This window comes from Elephantulus edwardii, unplaced genomic scaffold (assembly GCF_000299155.1).
Source record: "Elephantulus edwardii isolate Elephantulus edwardi_28Jun2011 unplaced genomic scaffold, EleEdw1.0 scaffold00238, whole genome shotgun sequence".
Taxonomy (NCBI): domain Eukaryota; kingdom Metazoa; phylum Chordata; class Mammalia; order Macroscelidea; family Macroscelididae; genus Elephantulus; species Elephantulus edwardii.
In genome coordinates, this window is record NW_006399988.1 from 424,474 (window position 1) to 432,975 (window position 8,502).

The following is an 8,502-nucleotide window of genomic DNA, read 5'->3' on the forward strand; positions in this document are numbered from 1 at the left end:
GGGTTTCATTCATTCATTGTTGCACTGTTTTCTCCACCCTCCTCTCCAGTTCGTTCTTCTTCCCACCCCCCATGTCTGTTTTAATTGTCCAATTGTCACAGTGCTTGTCAAAGCCAATTCTGATTAATCTCTGGAGAGGTTCTTGACAGCAGATTTACCTAACGCAATTCACCTTTTGATTTCCTGACTGCTGGTGCCCAAAGTGTTGATTGTGGAGCTGACCAAGCTACAACTGTTAACAACCTCAATCTTTTCTCCATTTATTATGGTGCTGTCAATTGGCCCAATGGTGAGAATCTTTGTCTTTTTGATGTTGAGGTTCAATTCATATCCAAGATTGCAATCCTTGACCTTCTACAGCAAGTGTTTCTGGTCTTCCTCAGTTTCAGCAAGCAAGGTTATGTCATCTGCATAACATAGACTGTTGAAGAATCTTCCTCCAATCCTGATCCTCCATTCCTCTTCATAAAACCCAGCCTCCTGAATAATCTGTTCTGCATATAGACTGAAAAAGTATGGAGACAGGATGCATCCCTGACTCATTCCTTTCCTGATATCGAACCCTGCTCTATTCTAAGGTCTTCTTCCTGGTTCAAGTATAGGTTTCACATAAGCACAATCAAGTGTTCTTGGATTCCCATTCTCCTCAAGGTTAACATCAATTTGTTGTGATCCACACAGTCAAATGCCTCTGCATAGTCAATGAAGCACAGATAGACATTCCTGTGGATTCTCTGCTTTCTGTCAAGATCCATCTGACATTGGTGACAATGTCTCTAGTGCCACAACCTCTTCTAAACCGAGCTTGTATTTCTGGTAGTTCTCTGTCAATGTACTCTTCCAGTCATTTTTAAAATAACTTTCAGTAGAATTTTACTTTTGTGTGATATTAGTCCAAGGAGCAACCTTGTACACTCTTTCTTGTCAGATCATGGTATGTTCAATACTTTTCATGTGAGTTAGTCATTGAACAATAATCATCATTAACTTTGGAAACTTGTTGATAACACCAGCCAGAAGGAGATTTTCTTGATTTCTTATGTTTTCCCATTCTGGCTGAGGCCTCATTTAAGGAAACATACAAATGACATTTAAAGGAAAAAAAATTTGGTTATGTGAGTTTAAAATGGAAAAATTAAAGGTTTTGTTTTAGGAAGTTACACAACAAAACATAGCACAATATACACCAGTTGATCTGATTCTTTTTTCCATTAAGTAATATTAATTACATTCCTTGAACTATGAAATAATTTCTGAGCTGTTCCTCCCCATTGATATAAATTTGTTGTCCCTAAGTTTCTATACTGCTATTGTCAATTTGATTCCATATGGATAGTTCTTTTAAAAAACATAATGATCAGAGACAAAGGAAGACATAAGGTTTCAGGAGAGAAGATGCCATCAGATGAGACATTCTTCCCCAGAGCCAGCACTTTCAGTTATGGGGGAAAGAAGGGACTGAAACTTGCCAGGGGAAGGTTCCCTCCACTGGGTAATTCCTGCCACTGTGGGCCATAGTAGGCAGCAAACAAGACAATAGAGTTTGGGAAAGAAAGTAGAGCAAATAAAACAGAGGGAAGACTCACTTTCTCAACTGGCATGCTAAGCTGTGAGAAAGAGTTGACTTGAAATCCCTCTAGACACAAAAACAGCTTATGCTGGTGCTCCTGATCTTTTGCCGTTCCAGAGACAAAAGAAGACATTAGGCATCAGGAGAGAAGACATCATCAGGTGAGAAACTTTCACAGAGCCGGCACTTTCAGATACAGGGGAAAGAGTGACTGAAACTCTCGGGAGGGTGGGGTGTCCCTCCACTGGGATATCCCTGCCACTCCAAGACAAACCCAGGGACAAATAGGACACGAGTTTAGGACAGGGAGCTACAGGCAGAGGAAAGACTCGCATTCTCAGCTGGCATGCTGAGCTAAGAGATAAAGAGAGAGCTGGCTTGAAACCTCCTGGACAGAAATTGGTTAAGTGGAGCACCTGGTCCTGCATCACTCAGCCACTCCTCAGATAAAGGAGGACATAGAGATTGGGAGAGGGGACTACAATAAAGTGAGATTCCTACAGGGCTGCCTTACAGACCAAAGAGAGCCTCAAGGACTTTAGGAAAGGCAAGTTTTCCTAGAAAGGGCTTTCAGTAGAATGAGTGGTCCACCCCAAAGTTGAACATTTTAAGCTGACAATCTATAACATTGTAAAGATAAGAACCATCAACAATTTACACAGACACAATAGAAAGACCTAACATTTATAAAGAAAAACTTTACTAATGTCAAGAAAGCATCAGGCAGCTTCAAACACTGTGGGAAAAGAACTAATTAAGCCTTCAGCCCAAAAGCAGAGCATATTTCAGACCCAATGAATACTCTAGAATCTGGTAGGCAGAAGATGTATATTGATATGGAGGTGTTTGAACAGCAATAGAAGAAGGTGCAAGTGATGGAAGAAAAATTGGAAGCCAGAAGAAATAGGTTGAAGCAGCATTATTTAACACATTGAAGCAAATGACGACAAAATGTGTTTGTAAGCAGTCGTCAATTTAAAAGTGTGCAGCAACGTGTTAAACAGCTACAGACGGAGATGGAAATGATGGAAGAAACAATGGAGGTAATTATGAAAGAAAACGCTCCAGAAACAGAGATCCAAAAGAAATATACTGTTGAGGAGAAACTTGAACAACTATGGAATAAAATACAAAAGGGAGAGAAATTGAAACTATATATAATGAGGTATGAGAATTTAAAAATCATCACAAGACAGAGAGGATACAGCCAACACAATATTGGAAACAATAGAAACACAGAAAAATGCAATCCAGAATATTAAGACCAAAATGACAAATGTGTCCAGCACACTGGAAAACAAAAAGTGCAACAGCAAAGATGGAGCAGAAATTCCATGAGCTGGAAGACAAAAACCTCAGCGAAAATATACTAGAAGAAATAGCAGAGACATAAAGAAAATGAAGAAAACATTAAAATCATGTGGGATGACATCAAAAGGAACAACATATATATGATTGGAATTCTTGAACATGGGAGTGTCAGAGAAGTCACTGAGAAAAATGTGGAAGAGGTACTAAAAGAAAATTTCCCAGGTATCCACATTCAAGAAGTTCTGCAAACACAAAATAGATTAGACTAAAAAAGAACGATACCAAGACATATCAGAGTCAAATTCTCCAAATAAATGATAAGGATAGACTATTAAATCACTTGTCAAGGAGAAACAATAGATTAAATTCTTATTTCTCAGCAGAAACCATGCAAGCAAGAAGACAATGGGATGGCATGTACAGAAAGTTGAAAGAACTCAATTGCCAAAAGAGGATCCTGTACAGCAACTTAAGGAATTTGTGAAAACAAGACCAAAAATACAAGAAAGTTGTAAGGTCATCTGAGGACAAAGTTGGATATGACTCCTTGGGGTAGTGAGGAACAACTCGTGTAACAGTCTTGAGAAAAATAAGGAATGCCTTGTAAGAACACATGGCTGCCCTTTCCATGAACTGTGCATGGCTTTCCTTTTAAGGAAACCTAAATAGTGATAAAAGATGCTCTATCATGTTGTGAGAACTGTATCAATATTTATTTACCTGGTATGGCTTTGGTGCTTTGTTTAATGCTGCAGAATTTGATGCTGCAGATGTTTTTGATTCTGAGAGAACTCTAAGAGCATGTTGAAATTAATAAATTAGGTTCTTCTCTCCTGAAGAGCAACACCTACTCACCTGGGTTTAACTCTGTCTTCACTTTGTAACTCCGCTCACAGAAAGTCTTTCACACAGAGACACCAAAGGAAAGTGGAAGGATCACAGTAGTTAGAAACAACATAAAAGAAAATATAGCAGAATGACAATGATAAAACCTGGTCTGTCAATAACCACACTTAATATGGATCGACTAAATGTGCCAATTAAGAGGAAAAAGAGAAGCAGAATGGGGGGAAAAGGAATGCTTATCACTATGTTATCTACAAGAGATACATCTAAGAAACACGGAGAAAAACAGACTCAAAATCAACGGCTGAGGGGGGGAATATACCAAGGAAACGGCATCTACAAAAAACCAAGAGTGGCAATACTTATCTCTGATACAATAGATTTCAAGAAGACATAAACGTAGTCAACATTTATGTACCAAATGATAGACCGCACAGTTCTTAAAACAATGATTAACAGAATTAAAGAAAGAAATAGCACCACAATAGTGGTTATTGTTGTTGTTAAGTGTCATCGAGTTGAGTACAACTCATAACGACTCTGTGAACAGGGGATCTAAACTCTGTCCTATCCTGTGCCATCTTCACACTTTCCTGGTATACTAGAGCCCACTGCTGCAGTCGCTGTCAATTTACCTGGTTCAGAATCTTCCTCTCTTTTGCCAACCCTCCACCCTTCCAAACATCATGTCCCTCTCCAAGGAATAGCTCCTCCTAGCAACATGCCTTAAGTATGTGAGGCAAAGCTTCATCATCTTTGCCTCAAGGGACACTGACTATAGCCTCTCCAAGACATACTTACTTGTTCTTTTGGCAGTACATTTGATGTTCAGTGCTCTTCTCCAACACCTCAGCTCAAAGGCATCAATTTTCCTTCTGTCATCCTTATTCATTGTTCTGTTCTCAGATGCATAGCAAGTGATCAGGAAAACCATGCCTCAACTAGATGCACCTTAGTTCTCAAACTGACATCATTACTTCTCTGTAGTTTGTAGAGGTCCCTAACTGAAGACTATCCCAATAGTCTCCTTATAATAGACTGTCTCCTTATTTCTTCACTGCTGGTACCAAAAGTGTTAATTGTGGATCCAAGTAAGAGAAAACTGTTGAAAGTTTCAATCTCCTCTCCATCCATCATGATGTTGCCTATCAGTCCAGTGGTAAGCATTTTTGTTTTCTTGATGTTGAGAAGCAATCCATATTGAAGGCTGCATTCTTTGATCTTCTGCAGCAAGTGTTTCAAATCCTCCTTACTTTCAGCAAGCAAGATGGTGTCATCTGTATAATGCAGGTTATTCATACGTTTCCCTCTGATCCTGATGCCACATTCCTATTCATTACCAGTTTCTCAAATAATGTTCTCAGTGTACAGATTGAATAGGTATGGAAAGAAAATACAACCCTGTCACACTCCCTTAGTAATTTTAAACCATGAGGTATTTCCCTGCTCTGTTTCCACAACAGCTTCCAGGTATAGATATAGGCTTTGCATGAGCACAATTAAGTGCTAAGGAATTCCCATTCTTCTCAATATAAGCCACAACTTGTCATGTTCCACACAGTCAAACGTCTTTGCATAGTCAATAGAGTACAAATAGACATTCCTCTGGTATTCCTTACTTTCAGCTAGAATCCATCTAACATTAGCAATGCTATCCCTGGTGCCACAGCCTCCTCTAAATTCTGTCTGGACTTCTGGCAGTTCCCTATCTATGCATTGTTCTTGCCATTTTAACATTATCTTCAGCAGTATTTTGTTTGCATGTGATATTAATGATATTGCTCGAAAGTTTCCACTTCCTGTTGGGTCACCTTTTTGGGAGTGGGAACAAATATGGACATCTTTCCATTCATTGGCCCGACAGCTGTCACCCAAATTTCCATGCATAGACTGGTGAGCACATCAAAGGCTGCATCTGTTAATTGAAACAAGTCTTAATTGGTATCCCATCAATTTCTGGAGCCTTATTTTTTGCCAATACCTTCAATGCAGCTCCCACTTCCTCCTTCATTACCATTGGCTCCTGTATATATGGTACTTCCTGAAATTTTTCAGTGGCTGACTCTGAGAAGAATGGGAATCCCATAACATTTGATCATGCTAATAAGAAACCTATACTTGGACAAAGAGGCAGTTGTCAGAACAGAGCAGGGAAACACTGCATGGTTCAAAATTGGGAAGGGCATATGCCAGGGATATGTCCTATCTCCATACCTTTTCAACCTGTATGCATCCGGGAGGCTGGGCTTTATGAGGAGAAATGTGGGGTCAAGACTAGTGGAAGATCTATCAACAATCTGCGTTATGCAGATTACACAACACTGCTTGCTGAAACTGAAGAGGACCTGAAGCTCTTGCTGCAGAAGGTCAAGGACTGCAGCCTCCAATATGAATTGAGGCCCAATGTCAAGAAGAGAAAGATTCTCACCACTGGGCCAATTGGCAGCATCAGGATGATGGTGAAGAGATTGAGATTGTTCACAGCTTTAGTTTGCTTGGCTCCACCGTCAACAAGCTTGGCACCAGTTGCCAGGAAATTAAAAGACACATTGCCATGGTAAAGTCTGCTGTTAGGGACCTCTCCAAAGTCCTGAAGAGCAATGATGTCTCTCTGGAGACTAAGGTACATCTCACATAGCCATGGTCTTTGCAATTACTTGTTATGTATCAGAGAGTTGGACAATGACCAAAGAGGATAGAAGGAGAATTGGTGCCTTTGAGCTGTGGTGCTGGAGAAGAGTATTGAGGGTACTGTTAGGAAAACAAACAGATTCAACCTGGAAATGGTCTAACTGGGTGGCTTCTTGGAGACAAGGATTCTGAGGCTCTGTCTAACATACTTTGGACATGTTGTAAGGAGGGACTGGTCCTTGGAAAAGGACAATCATGCTTGGTAGGGTGGAGGGACAATGCAGGAGGGGAAGACCCTCTATGAGGTGGATTGATTCAGTGACTGGGGTAATCGGGATGGGTGTATCGGAGATGGTGCGATTGGCACAGGACAGAGCAGAGTTTAGAGCTGTTGTACACAGGGTCACTATGAGTCACAAGCGACTCGACACACATAACAACAAACAACATTTGGTACAGTGACCGTGTATATTTCCTCCATCTTTTTAAAAATTATTATTATTATTATTATTAGCTTGCTTACAAAGTTTGTATACTTTGTGTTTCACACTATTCTTCATTCACAATGTGTTTAATATAATAATTTTCATGAATTATGTTTTATACAATTAATAACCATTTTAATGCTCTCTGGGTCATTCAATATATTGCCATAGCACTTTCCAATATTGAAATTCGAGGTTCAAATTCATTTTTTAGTTTTCTCAGCTTGAGAAATGCAGAGCAAGTTCTTCCCTTTTTATTCTCCAATTCCAGGTCTCTGTACATTCTATTGTAATACTTTGCTTTGTCCTCTCAAACTGCCCTTTAAAACTTTTCCTCCCCTCCCCCAGGTCACCAGAGCTCCCCTTTATTTTAATTTTAAAAATGAGAAAACCAAGGTGCAGAAAGATGAGTGTCAAAGAGGGCATTGGAACCCAACTGCCTAGCCCTGAAATCTTTACTCTTCACCACCCATACAGCCTCCTTTACAGTCCTGGAAGGGAGGAAGGCATGGGAAAGAAAGCAAGTTTTTCTGCCCTGCAGGTAGGAGGGACATGAGAGGAGTACTCAGAGACATTCCTGGTCTCCCTCTCCAGCACCTGCTGGAAACAGAGTCTTCTAGCCACCCCAGGAAGGGACCAGAGGTAGCGGCCCTAAACTACTTTATTGGGAGAGAAAACAGGATTTTGATTCCCAGAGTTCCCTGGGCTTCAGACCTCAGGAAGTGGGGACCCCGGTTTGTTAGGAACAGACAAGATTATCTGTGACCAGGCTCCCTGAGATCCTGTTCTGAGTTGCAGGGCCTGTGCCCGAGTCTCTAGGTGGCAGCCTGGCCCATGGATTCATGGGCAGGATCTGCAGACCTCATCATCTGGTCTTCAGAGGCAGCCCCATGGGGCAAGTTCGTATACTTGCAAGTGGAACCACTGGCGAGATGAGCTGGGTAACGTCGCCGGTTGGTTTCCATGTTAGCGAGCGCTGCTTGGATCAGATCCACTCTGCAGCGGGCTGCCAATGCCACCAAATAGATGAGGACTAAGTTCCTCCTGAAGGGCTACCTGCAACTTGTGAGGCCATGTCTTGGGTGTAAGCTCATCAGGCTTCTATTGAAAGATCTCTGCCAGCTCTCCTACTTCCCCCACCAGGGCCAAGAGGAGGTTTCGAGGTTGGTAGAACAGATCCCAGTCTCTCCCAGCATCAAACTCAGCATGGAATCGTCGGATGTCCTCCAGCTTGGGCTCCGGGCTGAAGCTGAATGGCTGGCAAGGGCAGCACCCTCTCCGCCCTCCACCTCTGTTCCCACCGGCACCAGACATGCCGTCCACCTCGCGGTAGTCCAGGATGCACACTAGAATCCCTTTGAAATTTTCTGTTCAGCTCTTTTACTTTGACATGTTTTTTCCTTTGTTTTGGCCTCTAGACACTCTAGTGTAGCTTTCAGAGTCTCTTCTGAAATCCATTTTGGTTTTTTCTTTCTCCATTGTCTTTGTAATGACCTTTTGCTGCCTTCATGAATTATACCCTTGATATCATCCCACAGCCCATCTATCTGGTCTTTGTGTTCAATGCCTCAAACCTATTTGTAAGATAATCTTGAAATACAGATGAAATATAGATAGATAGATAGATAGATAGATAGATAGATAGATAGATAGATATAG

General features: G+C 41.2%; 1 pseudogene; it reads right to left on the bottom strand.

The window, feature by feature from the left end:
• Positions 1 to 7,658: 7,658 nt before the first annotated feature.
• LOC102846478 lies at positions 7,659 to 8,157 on the bottom strand (annotated as a pseudogene).
• Between the last annotated feature and the right edge of the window lie 345 nt (positions 8,158 to 8,502).